The following is a 10,706-nucleotide window of genomic DNA, read 5'->3' on the forward strand; positions in this document are numbered from 1 at the left end:
TCCCTCCATCACTGCCCTTCATCCTTGCCACCTCTTGTCAAAAGAAAAGAAACAAAAACCAAACCAAACCAAACCACAGCAAACCACACCACTACCACCACCATCACCACCACTACCACCACCACCACCACCACCACCACAACAACAACAGCAACAACTCTCACCGTGGAAGCAGTGGTGTGTCACAATGTGTCCCACAGTGTACCCTTCTGGTCACACATCATTACTTGCAAATGTTCATTGCCATGAGTCAATGGTCAGGTTCGGGGCCTCTGACTTCTGCTACACTAGCAATGCTGGATTCTCGCTGGGACTCAGATAGCCTGCTGTTGCCCTGTGTTATGGAGGTCCTGCAGCTTTGGTGCAGCAGTTCATAGTTAGGGTAGATGTTGGGGTGGGCCAACCGGAAGGTCTGGATCCGGGTCTGGGTGGTAGCTGAGTTGGTCAGCCCCTCACTCTCTTCCTTTCGGGCCCATGCCACCAGGGCCAGCTCTCCCATTTGCCCAGGCCAGGTTTGAGGGCCACCAGGGTCACCTCTCCCATTTGCCCAGGCCAGGTCTGAGGGCCAGTTCGATGGCAGTTGGCAAGAGACAGGATGGGCTCTTCCATGTTCATGCCATTGGGGCCAACTCTCCAGCACCCATTTCACCAGGGCCAGTTCACTGTGCTGCCCAGGTGAGGTGTGTGGCCCACTCTCCCAAGTGCTGCAGCCAGCAAGGGTGTGGGGCCAACTCTTCCTGCTGCCCAATTGAGGGGCAGGGTAGCCAGTGAGGGGCAGGGTCAGCTCTGCATAGCCTTCTGACATCAACATGGCCCCAGGCAGCACCCCAGACCTGGGACATCTGAATGACTTTGGTGGTAACATGGGTCACAGATATTGACTATTGAGCCGGGCCCCTGCTGCTGCAAGGCTTTGACCCAGATGTGGCCTCAGGTAGCAGCACAGGCTACCCACACCAGGCTGTTCCTCACCACCCTCATGTCTTCAGTTTCTCCTCTCGCCATACTGCACAAACAGTTCTTTCTCTTCTGTCTCTCTAACATACATTTGCTCATGGTAATGGTACCTCTTCACCTCTGGGTGTCTTCTACCCACCCTCTGCTGCATGCCTCTCTCTGGGTGTCTTCCTGGGAAGAGAATCTTAATGAGAGATGATTGTGTCTATTGTGTTGCCCTGTGGGCATGTCTGTGGGGGGTTGTCTCAATAACATTAATTGATGTGGGGAGAACCACCCCATTTGTGTGTGCATGCGTGTGCATGCTTGCGTGCACACGCACGCACACCTATACTCACATGAACAGTTCTCTAGGCAGAGTCCTAAACTGCCTACGAGTGGAGCAATCAAGCTGACCATAAGCAAGCAGGGAGCGTTTGTGTGATTATTTCCCTTGGCTCTTGATAGTGACAGAGGTGAGGTAACGGAGGTGAGGTATGGAGGTGAGGTGACAGAGGTGAGGTGACGGAGGTGAGGTACGGAGGTGAGGTATGGAGGTGAGGTATGGAGGTGAGGTATGGAGGTGAGGTATGGAGGTGAGGTGACGGAGGTGAGGTGTGGAGGTGAGGTGACGGAGGTGAGGTATGGAGGTGAGGTGACGGAGGTGAGGTATGGAGGTGAGGTATGGAGGTGAGGTATGGAGGTGAGGTGACGGAGGTGAGGTGACGGAGGTGAGGTGACATGACCAGCTGTCTCAAGCCTGCTGCCGTTACTGCATTCTGAAGCAATGGAGCATGACCCGCAGTTGTAAACCAGAACAGCCCCTCTCTCCCTTCGGTTGCTTACTGTCACTGCATTGTCAAATCAACAGAAATTAAACTAGAGCAGCCGCATGGGAATAAAACAAAAAAACCAAAGGAAAAAGAACAGTGACCACGTTAACAATAACCACAGGAAACCAAGGGACAAAATAATTTAGGAGGAACTATAAGAGAATTAGTAAATGTAACAAATAATGAAGACTCAAACAAACAAATAAAAATTCACTTTCAAAGTTGTATTTGCTGGAGTTTTACTGCTGTGAGCAGACACCATGACCAAGGCAACTCTTATAGTGACAACATTCAATTGGGGCTGGCTTACAGGTTCAGAGGTTTAATCCAATATCATCAAGGCAGGAGCACGGCAGTGTCCAGGCAGGCATGGTGCAGGAGGAGCTGAGTTCTACATCTTCATCTGCAGGCCTCTAAGAGAAGGCTGACTTCCAGGCAGCTAGGATGAGGGTCTTAAACACACACTCACAGTGACACACCTACTCCAACAAGGTCACACCTCCTAGTAGTGCCACTCCCTAGGTCAAGAATACGCATCACAAAAGTAAAAAAAAAAAAAAAAAGTAAAGTTAGATAAAAGAAGACAACAAATAAAAACGTGGAGAAGCCTGGGCTACATAGCAAGGCTAATCTTAAAACTAAAACAGTTGTTGTGGAGAGATGGCTAAGTGGTTAAGAGTACTGTCTCTCTTTTCAGAGGGCCTTGGCTCTGTTTCAATACAAGGGCAGCTCACAACCATTTGTAACTCCAGTTCCAGGGGATCCAACACTCTCTTCTGGCCTCTGTAGTTACAAGGCAGCAAGTGATGTACAGATATTCAAAGAAACATGCAAAACATCCATATACACAAAAACAAGAACAAAACAAAACGACATGTTAAACTTGGTGGCCCAGCACTCAGGTAGGAGGCAGAGGCAGATAGATCTCTACTGGTTTGAGGCTAGCCTGGTCTATATAACACATTTCAGGCTAATTAGGTGAGACTCTGTTTTGAATCAATTAACCAATCAAGATAAGGTAAATTAAAAAAAATCCTAAAAACCATAATAAACAGACTAAACAGACAAAAGTTGTTTTGTTTTATTTTTGACAAAGAATTGGAGATGCGGCTTCCTGGTGCCTGTGATACAGGAGACTGCCAGGCTGGGGTGGGAGTAGTAGGTGACAGCAGAGGAACTCAACTTCGTGGTGCTTCCTCTCATGTCCCACTCCTTAAGTAGCACTGTGCGTGGGCTGAAGGCAGCTGGGTACACCTCTGTTGTCAGTGTTAAGGCTGCATTCACTTTAGAGGTGTACCCCCCCTTTTTTTGTATCAGAAGCCACTGCTGGCTCCAGTGAGCTTTGTGGTCTGTAAGGGGGCAAGGTTCCCAGTCCTTCCAGAGGCAGTCCAGCCTGAGCACATAGTATGGCATTAACCACACTGAGGGTGTTTCTTGAGCATGTCAGAGAATAGGGGAAGCAGACAGAAAACTGAAGTCTCCCTGGCTGGGGAAACCTAGGAGAATGGGGCTCTTCCCAGGAGACCCTGGGGCTGGGGCTCTTCCTGAGGAGACCTAAGGGAACAGAGCTCTCCCTGAGAGACCCAGGGTAGTGGGGTTCTTTCTGGGGAGGCCCGGGGAGCCTGGGATCTTCCTGGGGGGCCCAGGGGCTGGGGTTCTCTCTGAGGACACCCAGGGGAACGGGGCTTGTCCTGGCACTGTACTTCAGACTCCACCCAGCAGGATACCACCTTGTAGAGGGGTGTGGCAATACAGAACATGGGACCAGACAGCAGAGAGTCAGCACCTGCGGGTAGGTAGTCCATAGGCTTGAGCAGGGAGCCCTTAGTTCCTGTAGCCATCCACAGAGGCTAGGGACACACATCTCTCCACAACAGGCTAGGTAATGATTCTGCTTTCCACACTCTGGCTTCATGGCTTCTTAAGCCTCTCTGTAGATCTAACCCAGTTTCTCTGTCCTAGTTAGGGTTTTACCACTGTGAACGGACACCATGACCAAGGCAATTCAAGGTTCAGAGGTTCAGTCCATTATCATCAAGGCTTGGAGCAGGGCAGCATACAAGAAGATGTGGGGCTGGAGGAGCCAAGAGTTCTACATCTTGATCCAAAGGCAGACAGAAGAAAGACTGGCTTCCAGGCAGCGAGGAGGAAGCTCTCTTAAAGCTCAACCCCACAGTGACACACTTCCTCCAACAAAGCCACACCTACTCCAACCTCGCAATATTGCTGCTCCCTGGGCCAAGCATATTCAAACCACCACATCCTCTCCATGACTGCCTCTGCAGTTGTTTGTACTCCACACAGACAACTGTGTCATGGTATCTCTAGGCTCCTTGAATATGGATTGTTCCTTGTGTTCAGGACTCCAGAGCATCTCAGCCTTTTAAAGAAGGCAGTTCGGTGTAGTGCTGGGGCACGGGGACCAATGCCTGAGTGTCTCCTTCAGCTCACAGGTTATCCACTCTCGACTTGAGGTTTATGAGAGTTTTGAGTGTCTCTTTCAGTCCAGACTGCCAGTGTTTTCACCTCGGCTGCCTGGTTAACACTGCAATTGTAGCTTCTTCCTGTTTGCTAAGGGTTTGGAGTGTGGACTGTTTTCTCTCCTTGTCTCTGGGTCATCTTTCTGTTTCTCTTTAAAAGGGGTCTGTCCTGTTATTTGTATCTCGCTTCTTGATACTTTCTCTCCCTGAAATAAAGTCTCTCTTTGTTACTGTGACTCTGTATTCAGGGAGTTACAGAAAAGAAAGCTCCCATGTATCCCCCCTCCACCCTCCACCCTCTAGCTCTGGAAACTACCACAACTTCTTTTACAAATCTAAGTGTAAGGAAGCCCAAGCCCTCACTTGCTTGTGTTTTTCCCCATCTGGGTGGTCAACTGAGTCTCAGAATTGTAGCGCTTGGTGGGCCCTTTAACCTGAGAGCTGCTACTCTATACAGAGTTTGCATGTGTCAACATTGTGGTGTACTGCCCCCCAGATTCCTTCTCCATCCCCCTCCCTCCTTTTGAGACAGTAGAATAATGGGGAATGGAACTTGGTCACTGCTCTAGATTAGTGCTCTAGCTCTGCCCCCTTGTTGATTTATTTAGATTTATTTAGTGTGTGTGATTGGGCATTTAGTAGCATGTCTGTCTGTCTATCACATGCATGCCTGGTGCCCACAAAGGTCAGAGGTATCAGATCCTCCAGGACTAGAGTCATACAAGGTTATGAGCTACTATGAAGGTGCTAGAAATTGAACCTGGGTCCTGTGTGACAACAACTGCTTTTTAATTGCTGAGCCATCTCTCTAACCTTTCAATCCCCAACCCTTTATTTGTATTCGAGACTAAAAAAAATCTTGCTAAATTTCCCAGGCTAGTCTTATACTTCTTAAGTAGCCAAGACAGGTCATTAGCTGACTGTCCTCCTGCCTCAGCTTTCCTTTTTTTTCTTTTCTTTTTTTTTCTCTTTTTTCTTTTTTTTTTCAGAGCTGGGGACCGAACCCAGGGCCTTGCGCTTGGTAGGCAAGCGCTCTATCACTGAGCTAAATCCCCAACCCCCTGCCTCAGCTTTTTAAACACCTAGGATTACAGGCAAGAGCCTCTACACTTGGTTTCCAAACTCATCTCTCTTCTTGACCACTCACACCAACTTACTGCCTGAACTGACATGTGTGCCCTCGGGCAATGTCTTATGTGCCTGCCTTGACTGTTTCTTTTAGACTGTCATAGGAAAGCTGCCACGGTTCATTAAGGAGTTCCAGAAGTGGACAGATGCATTCTTGATCATTTCTTATAATAGACATTTTTGAAAACCAAAGAAGGTAATAAATTGACTACTGATGACACAATTTGGATGTTCTAGGAAGCAGACTTGGAGGCAGTATAGTGCTGAGAATATTTATTGACTGTGCCCTTGGGATCAGTCTTGGTGATGGAAGCAGAATTGGACAGAGGGAGTAGTTGATTGTAGTCCAGAGTCTGCATCCCCAGCCAACCACCTTAGGAATCTCGAGCTTAAAATGGTTCAGTAAGAATGGTCAGACTTTTATCCCCCTGCCTCAGTTGCTATCTGTGAGTTCTTCCTGAAGGAATAGGCTGACAGTGATTTGTATCTGAGCAGTTCCCTAGCAGTTGTTAGAGACTCTGTTGCCTGATAGTAGGAGGACATGACAATGTTCCTTGAAGAACATGGGTGAACCTGTGTCTGATGTGCTCTTGGATAACCTAGCACCACGTTGTCTCGGTCATGTAGTTAATAGAGAGTAGCTGACACAGGGTGTGGGAATTTATGAAAACCATTCAGAGAAACGTCCTTTGGGATACCACAAATGTAGAGACTTAACTGACAGTCTTATAAGTTTTTGTTTTTTGTTTATTTTTGTTTTGTTTTGTTTTGTTTTGTTTGGAATTCAACTTTTGCAGGGATTTGAGGACAAGAAATTTTTTGTTGTTTTTGTTTAAAAAAAAATCCCTGTGTAGCAACATTTGGACAAATGCTTCAGTAAGCCTCAGAGTGCTAAACCATTAAGCACTGGAAATTGGATGTTGGTCAGAAACATGGTAAGCGTGGGAGTTATTTATCATCTGTCCCTCTCAGAAATTACCTTAAAATGGCTCATGTGGAAAATTTGCATCTAAATGAGTCTGCCGAGATGATTTAGTAGCAAAATGTACCCTTAAAGGAGTTAATCTGAAAATGGAATTTTTAGAAATATTTATCTTAGGATTTAGACATGTCTGGGTACAAAGCAAAAAATTGCTCTTTTGTTGCAAGACTGAAAAACAACTTAAAATTTTCTTTTGTTCTTCATGGATTTAATATTTGGGGGCAATGGAGAAACATGTAATGTATAAAGGATACATGGAAGCAAGATGTAACGAACAGAGGCTACACAGAGAAACACGTATGTACAAAGGATACATGGCAGAAGCACCAGATGTACAAGGCCCATATATTCTTGAACAGTCCTTTCAAACAATGTTTCTGTCATACTATTTTAGGAGGGTTTCTCCATATAAAATTGAAAACCCACATACTGGTATCCTGATAAACCCATGGTAAGTTGAAAGCAAGCGAAGATGGTTTACACTGTAGGTTAATTGTTTCTCTTTTCTGATCAAGTGGCTGGTCAAGAGTGGTGCTCTATTGCTGTGACCCGAGAAGAGTCATACCATTTTCACGCCCAGTAAGACATAGTTTGTAAAACCGAGAAATGGCATCTACTGCACGCAAACCACTTTCTAATCATTTCGAGTGAGAACAAAGGAAGTCGGACTGCCATTGTAAGCCCTAGACTCTCTATACATGTGTAAATATCTCTTTGCACTCATTGGGACAACAGTACTTGTGCTGTTCTTTCATTTGGTCGGTATGTAACCTGGATATCTTAACAAGCTGTACACACATTTATAAACATCTAGAAGATGCATTTTTTTTTTGTGTACGGATGCTGCACATTGAATGGTTTATTGCTAATGGAAATTTATGTTTTCTCAGTTTTTGCTCCCATGTTTTCCCCGTGGGTATCCTGGCATTTAGATTTTTCAGTCTTGATGTGTAGATACCCTCATGTGATTATTGCCTCAGTAAGAATCCTCAAGGTAGAGCTGCTGAGTCTTATTACACATGAGACGTGGATTGACTCTGTCCCCCGATGCTGCATCCGCTGTATCAGCTGTGTCTGAGTGGTTCAGTGCTTCCACCAAATGCTTGATCTTTTCAAATCTCCTGAGTGAAAAACAGTATTTCATCGACCTGATTCTTGTTGTATAAATTGTGGTTTTGGGTGGGTGTCTGTGCTTTGTCTGTGATACTGTGTTTGTCATATAATAATTGTGCACACTCGGGGCCTAGTGTAGCACTGGGTACTAAGTATAATGGTCCAATCTAAGCAGCTGACGTTTATGACTTCTTTGTGTTGGGTGTGTGCTGATTCTCTTCACAGTGGATACAGGACCCAGTACATGTCCTAAACTATACTCCAATCCCTTGTTGATGCTTTTATGCCCTCAGAGGGCTGCAGCTCTGTGGGTTTACCTCAGGGCCCTTCGTTGCATTCTGTTTTGTGTGTTTTCACATCTGTACTTTACTGTCCCCAGGGCTGTGACTCTGGTATGATTTGAAAACAGGAATTGTGGTATCCTTGATACTGTATTTTTGGTCAGAACCCCTGTGCGTGGGGAGCATTTCCTTCTTGTTGTGTACTTATTCTCTGTGTACGGTGTTTGCTCTAGACTTGTTCAACTTATATAGCTCATTTCTAGGTACCTCTCTGAGTTTGGTGATTAGATTGTTTCTCTGGTTCCCCGCCCTGCCCAGCCTATATACCATGACTATGCAAAAAAGCTCCTGATGTGTCTCAATTTTCTTCCCTGGTATTCTGAGGAAATTGTTTAATGTTCTAAGAATTTTCTGGTGGAGCCTACAGGGTCTTTAAATATAGTGTCAAGTAATTAGCAATGGGGATACTTGGGCTTTTTCCTTTCCTATGCATATCCCTTTATTTCTGTCTCTAGCCTTGTTTCTTCGGCTAAGAATACAAGCTTTGAACAGTGTAGAGAGTGAGGATCCTTTCCTCTGATTTTGAGAAAATGCTCTTACTTCCTTATTTAGTTCATGCTGGCTCCAAGATTGTCACATACAGCCTGTGTCAAGCGGAAGGGTGATGTCTGTATCCCTAGTGCCCTCAGGGCTTTTATCTTGAAGGAACATTGAATTTTTTCAGAGACATTTTCTGCATCTCTTGAGAGTATGTGACTTTTGTATACATTTTTGGTACAATATGCTTTAATTATTTTTTAACAGATACTTTTTCTTATTGATTCTTTAGGAATCTCACATGCAGCCAATCCCATTCATTTCCCAGTCCTTCTATATCCGATTTCCAATCTTGTAACCCTCCACATAGGAAAGAAATCCAAAACCGAAGGAAAATCCATCTGGCCGACCCCTCTGGGCATGATCTACTCCTCTATCAATCACTGGCTTCCCTTAGAGCAGTCCCAGCTGCGGTAGCTTCTCCAGGTCCGCCATATTTATACTACTCCTCTGTCCCCGCCTCCACTGTCCTTCTTGCCCCGCCCCTTCATCACATATTCATCTATCTTAGTGGCCTTTGGAGCCATAGTGTGTCATGTAGTACATCCTTTTGCTCAAATAGCTTTAATTGCAAATGTTCACTGTAATGAGTCCTTAGTTTGGTTCGAGCCCTCTGTCTTCTGCTACACTGTCAATACTAGATCCTCACCAAGACTCATCTTAGATATCCTGCTGTTGCCCAGAGTAATGGAGATCCTGTAGTTATGGTTCTGCAGGATGGGGTCCTTCACGTGCCCCAGCAGCTCATAGATGGGGTAAATGTTGGGTGGATCTGGATCTCAGTAGTAGTGGAGCTGCTCAGTCTGAGTCTCTGCTGTGCTCCCCCCCACCCCCGCTATGGGTGGGACCAGCTCTCCTATAGCCGGCAAAGGGGGGTGGGGTGGGCAGTTCAGCACAGTGCATGACATGGCTTTAGGTGACAGCCCAGACCACAGACATCTTCATGGCCTTTGGAGGTAACACAGACCTTGGAGATCAACATGGACTCAGTCATGGCCCTCGGTGTAGTCTGGATCCAGCCATCACCATGTCCTCAGGAGGCAGCACAGGACATTCAGATCAGTTTGGCCCTTGGTGGCAGCATGGTTCCTCAGCAAGGATTTGACATGGCTTCAGGCAACAGCCCAGACTACAGGCATCTGATTGTCCCTCGGTGGCAACATGGACCATGGGCATCATCACAGACATGGCCTTCTGTGAAAGCCTAGGCCCACACATCACCCTGGCCCCAGGTGGCTGCACAGACTCCTCAAATCGACCTGTTCCTCACATCTCCAGTTCCACCTCTCCCTGTAGTGCGCGAACCGCTCTGTTTCTCTTTCTCTCCCATCTCTCCATCACATAGGTATTCACGGTAGTGGTTCCTGCCTACATGGGCTGCTGGGCCAGGGGCCAGGCACTTGGGTGTCTTCTTCTGGGCTCAGGCCACCTTCTGTGCATGATTTTATTCATGTACGTTATTACACTTATTAATTAAAATTGTGTTTTCATTCCTACGGCAAAATCAAATTAATCACGGTCTGTTCCTTTGAAGGAATTGTTGAGTTTCATTTACGAGCATTAAACAAATTGTAAATATGTGTGTATGAAAGTGTGTGCCAGATGCATGCTGATGCCCACAGGGGCCAAAAAAGGGCATTGAATCCCAGGGAGCAGAAGTTACAGGAGGCCGAACCACCTAATGTGGGTGGAAATTGAACTCTGATCTTCTGGAAGAGCAGCAGGTTCTCTTAAATGACAAACCATCTCCCCAGCACAGCTTCACACACATCTTTATTGGGGACTTTTATGTCTTTGTCCATCTAGTAAATGGCTCTGCAATTTTATTTGTCGTGCTCTTATCTACTGCTGCTGTGTAGGGACAGTGCTGGGTTTGTAGAATGAGCTTGGAAGCATTCTTCGCCGTCACACCGTGTAGAGGAGTGTGAGAGCTGTTGATGGTGCTTTCTCCCTGATCTGTGTGGTAGAACTCATCAGAGAACTATCAGTTCCTGGGCTCCCGACCCCATTGGGAAACTTCTATTTCTTCAGCTCATTGTTGGTCTACTTAGGGCTTAATTTTTGTTTGCTTTTTAATGAGCTTGTCACGGTCTACTTGTGAAGGTCAAAGGATGGTCTTCTACCCACTGAGACCAGATTTCATCCTGTGCTCTTCACGATGAGTGTTCCAGGTCAGTTGGCCTTTCAGATTCTGACTTTTTTTTTTCTGCCCTTCCTCACATCTTGGGGTAGGAGCACTTTGCAGGGTTGGGCTGATGGTAGGAAATACTCTTTCTGCCACTGATTGAGATGGTAGGTGTCTTAGGGTTTTACGGCTGTGAACATACATCGCCACCAAGGCCACTCTTATAAAGGA

This window comes from Rattus norvegicus, chromosome 4, assembly GCF_036323735.1.
Source record: "Rattus norvegicus strain BN/NHsdMcwi chromosome 4, GRCr8, whole genome shotgun sequence".
NCBI lineage: Eukaryota > Metazoa > Chordata > Mammalia > Rodentia > Muridae > Rattus > Rattus norvegicus.